Genomic DNA, 4,298 nt, shown 5'->3' on the forward strand with positions numbered 1-4,298 from the left:
CTCCTCCCTCCTCCTTCGCGCCTCACCCGCGCCGCGCCGCCCCGGCGCGCTGCTGCTATTTATTCCCTCCAAATCGCCATTGCCCACAGCAGCAAGGAATCAAGATCCAATCCCGTCCCCTCCCATCCAATCCTCCCCCGCGGCAACAGAGATCCAGCCAGATCCGCCTAGTTCCATGGCGACCGCCGGCAACGCCCCCGCTCCCGCAAGCGCATCGAGGCCATCGTCCTCAAGCACGCGCGCGACGGAAGTGCCTTCACCAGCTGGTAACTTCCGTTCCCCACTCCCTTCTGCCGCTTTGCTGCTTCTCCGATGACCCTCCCCCGCTCCCTTCTCCTGCTCCGTTGCTTCTCCGATGAGTGAGTGATTGAGTGAATGACCAGTTTGTTTGGTTGGTTTCAGCGAGGTGTGCAACAAGGACGTAGCCATCGTCCTCATCGACCTGCACAGCTGCAGCCTCCACTCCAAGATACGCCTCAGCCTCGGTGCATCTCAGATCCTCACCTATTCCAATGCATCTTCGGTTTGGGCGGCCGGGCGGCATGAGAAGATCTGTTTGTTGCCTCACAGGACCATGAGCCGGAGGCTGGAGCAGATCTGGAGTTTAATTTTTCATAGTCCGGTTGTAATAATTTTCAACTTATAGTCGGGTTGCTCTGCTCTCAGTCACTTTGTAGTTTTGTGAATGTTCTCATGTTGATTCTATCTTCCACCTGGCTCAAACATTAGAGCAGCCTACTCGTTTTTAGGAGGAGTGGTAGTATTTGTTAGTTTTTCTTGGAGGACAGTAAGATCATGCTTTGATCTTGTATGCTACTATGGTTATTTTGTAGCTAGTATTTGCCAAAGGTTGGAGGTCAACGGTTGTCACAAGCCTACAAGAGAATATATTGACAGAGAGTGTAATGGTGTAAAGCCACCCAATAATTTCGTCGAAGTTGATCCCTAGACCGCGTGGGCGTACAGACCACAGACCATCTCGTTGTTACTGATGGGAACGTGCTTTTTAATGTGAGCTGCTGCTGGATCTCTTTTACCTGTGGAGTTATTTTTAGTTTTGCTACAGAGATTCTTACAACAATGATGTTAGTAATGCACCGCTAATGGTTGACCTACTATGGCATTTTACAATTGATAAGATCACAAGCGGGAAAAAGATTAAAGAATTGTGATGCATGTTTACCATGCAACTATTTTTTAATTCTTTATCAGTTGGGCAAGTGGCGCGCTTTTCCCGAAGGAAGGTTCTCTGCTGACCGTGTCTCATCTGTAAAAAGGTACTCCCTCCGTCCCATAATATAAGAGCGTTTTTTACATTACACTAGTGTAAAACGCTCTTATATTTGGGATACACTAGTGTAAAACGCTCTTATATTTGGGACAGAGGGAGTATTTTATTTATGTATTGGCAGAAAAATAACCGTTTCTTGATCACCAACTGAACATCTCTGATAGAACATATCGTCAACTGGGATAATTGTCATTCACAGTTAGTTTTCTTTCTCTTTATCTACTGATTCCCAATTGAGCTGGGCAAATCTGAGTGCTCATATGTTTTATCTCTTGTCAACAGGGGTGTATTTGTGATGATAGTTGTTTTCTTGGCTTATTCTTTTCTTCAAGAACCTTCAACGTGAGTTGCAGAAACTATGTACCTTATTTTTTAATTCTTATTTCGTATGAGTGGGCATGTAGATATGAATAAGTATATTGTGCACTGCCATTGAGCAGAAGGGGAGTGTATTTATGTTTGCTTTATATTTGATCTGAGCTTCTCAATATCTTCGAGCTTTTGAAGTATGATCTGTAGTACCAACCATTCAAAAAAAAGTTTTGCAGTTGCACTAGCCAGGACAGCAAAGCCTTACCTCATTTCTGCTCCTTGTATAAATAAAAAACATTTCCTGTTTTGTAGTTGCACTAACCAGGACAGCAGGGCTGGAGATGCTATGTTATAATTAATCATCATTTACTAAAATTTAGCTTCTGCTTGCTACTGGTGCAATCTATTTCCTATTTTAGTCTACTAATCACCAGTTACTAGAATTTACCTTCTGCCTGCTACTGCTTGGTTCTTGACGCCACTAGTTTGTACTGAAATGTCGAAACTTTATACCTTGCAAGATCATTCGGTGGTGGTGACCCATATGATGGCGATTTGCTCCGGCCATTCCAATTCTGGCGGTGGTGCTGCTCCTATGATGGTAGACATGTCTGCCTCCCCTAGCTGCCACCGTGGTGATGAAGCTCGGCCTAGGCTACAACCCCCTTCGGTGAGCTCCTCACGTCCCCTTCTACCCCTCTTACTTGCCGCTTGGTTCTATGCTCCGCCTTTGTGACGTGTAATTGTTCAATTTTGTTCATAGTTGAGCATTGGATGATATTGTATTTGTCATGACGTACATGGTTCATGAACTATGCCAACCTGCAGCTTGTTGTACTAGTGATAGTAGGATAATGCAAATTTTAACAATCCATACATAATTCTGCATGTTCAGTGTCTCTCTGGTTTCTGACCGGTCTATCTTCTAACCAAGAGAAACCAAGAACAGACACTTTAATCGATGCATGATTCAACCTATTCTCTGTTTAAGGGCCTTCTTATTGTTGTTACTAAACGTTATGGATTGTTGTTGTGATCGAATTTGTTTCACTCATGGGGATTAGCTCCTTTACTTGCTCTGGTTTGATAAGAGCACGCACATTACTACTGAATTTAGTTCCTGTCTATGTTTACTAATCATCAGTTACTGCTAGTTGGCTTTTACATGCCGACCACTATTGATAGTTAGATACTAGGTATGTGATGCGCTAATTGTACACCTGCATTTCCAAGTTCCAACTCCTATAGTCTGTGTGCCCGTATTGGATTTCGTTGCCTGGTTGTGTAATAAAATTAGTGTAGTAATTGAAGGAGTTAGTGATTTCAGTTCCGGTTGTGTCAAATCTTTACTATGTACCATGATTAGTGTTTACTGAACTGAGGCATTGGACATCGGAATTTGGGCATGATGTATAATTTCAATTCTAGATGTGTGCAACACAAACAATAATGTTAACTATCAAGTTGATTCTAAAATGTCTCATTAACTTCATTTCAGATGGTTATTTCTGGATTTGGTAGTAGTTTATTGTTGGCCTGGCCTGTGCTTCATACCTTGCTTTGGTTTTTAGTAGAAAGTAGTGCCTTAGTACCTTTTCTATCATGTGGTGTCCATGGATCAAAATTTTGGCTGTCATGTATTTATTGTAGTATCAAAAATGGCTCAAACCTGAAGTTGTTAGGCTGTACATACGGCTATGCTCCATTCTTTTGTGCATTTTAATTTAGTGTTGGTGTTGATTTGGTGCCCATGTTTAGAAACAAATTACAGTAGGCTAAATAGGTTAATCTTTGTTTGTTCGCGTGCAGATGATTGATGAGCTGATCTTCTTCCACCAGTGGTAGCGGGAGTGATGCTGGAGCAGTACATCGATCAGTAGATCATCCTGCCATTTGGGCAGGGAGAAGCTGGGACGGCCCTAATGCGGTACATCGATCAGTAGATCATCCTGCCATTTGGGCAGGGAGAAGCTGGGACGGCCCTAATGCGGTAACATCACCATGTGGCAAACCAGTAGATGGACACAACATTGGTGCCTGGGTGATGGGACAAAGTACGTGTACCAGTGATGGTGCACGATATTCGTGCTTCTCATTGATGTGACGTGTTATCAGCTAAAATTTGTGCTTCTCGTCCAGTCTATGTTGATGTGCGCTTGTGCACTTGTTGGGCCTTTTTGTTGTGCACTTGCACTTGCACTTGTAGAACTATTTTGTTGTGCATTTGTTAGGCCTTGAACCTTGCTGTGTAGAGGAGTCGATTGATGATGTATTGTATTTCATGTGGAGGAGTCAATTGATGATGTATTGTATTTCATGTGATGTGCTGCTGAAATGAAATATACAGTCTATCTGAATATTGTATTATGTTGTATTTGTTCTCTGATGGGCCTATCCTTAAATGTGCATGCTTTTGAAAAAATAATGCATTAGCCCAAATAAATTAAACCAATTCAATTAAGAAAATAGGTACTGGGCTGGGCCCATGTTGGTTAGATTGGTGGATTGGGCTGTGAAATTTATGATGATTGGGCCAGGTCCATGTAGGCTAGATTGATGAACTGGGCTATGAAATTTATGATGATTCTATTTGTGTCACTAACAATGCCACGTCAGCTCAGCCACATCAGATCCTATGTGGCTCAGGCAAATGGGTAATGACCTTTCTGAAATTTTTGTCGTTAGTCTAGCTACG

General features: G+C 42.9%; 1 long non-coding RNA gene across 2 annotated transcripts; it reads left to right on the plus strand.

The window, feature by feature from the left end:
- The first annotated feature begins 6 nt into the window (after positions 1 to 6).
- On the plus strand, positions 7 to 3,927 carry LOC119317096. Of its 2 annotated transcripts, none has more exons than XR_005153512.1 (5): positions 7 to 266; positions 403 to 1,011; positions 1,574 to 1,633; positions 2,125 to 2,273; positions 3,413 to 3,927. It is a non-coding gene; the product is annotated as an uncharacterized LOC119317096 (long non-coding RNA). The 2 variants fall into 2 exon arrangements; XR_005153513.1 differs by having other exon boundaries at positions 3,443 to 3,927.
- The last annotated feature ends 371 nt before the right edge of the window (positions 3,928 to 4,298 follow it).

The sequence above is a fragment of the Triticum dicoccoides genome, chromosome 6A (genome assembly GCF_002162155.2).
Source record: "Triticum dicoccoides isolate Atlit2015 ecotype Zavitan chromosome 6A, WEW_v2.0, whole genome shotgun sequence".
NCBI classification, from domain to species: domain Eukaryota; kingdom Viridiplantae; phylum Streptophyta; class Magnoliopsida; order Poales; family Poaceae; genus Triticum; species Triticum dicoccoides.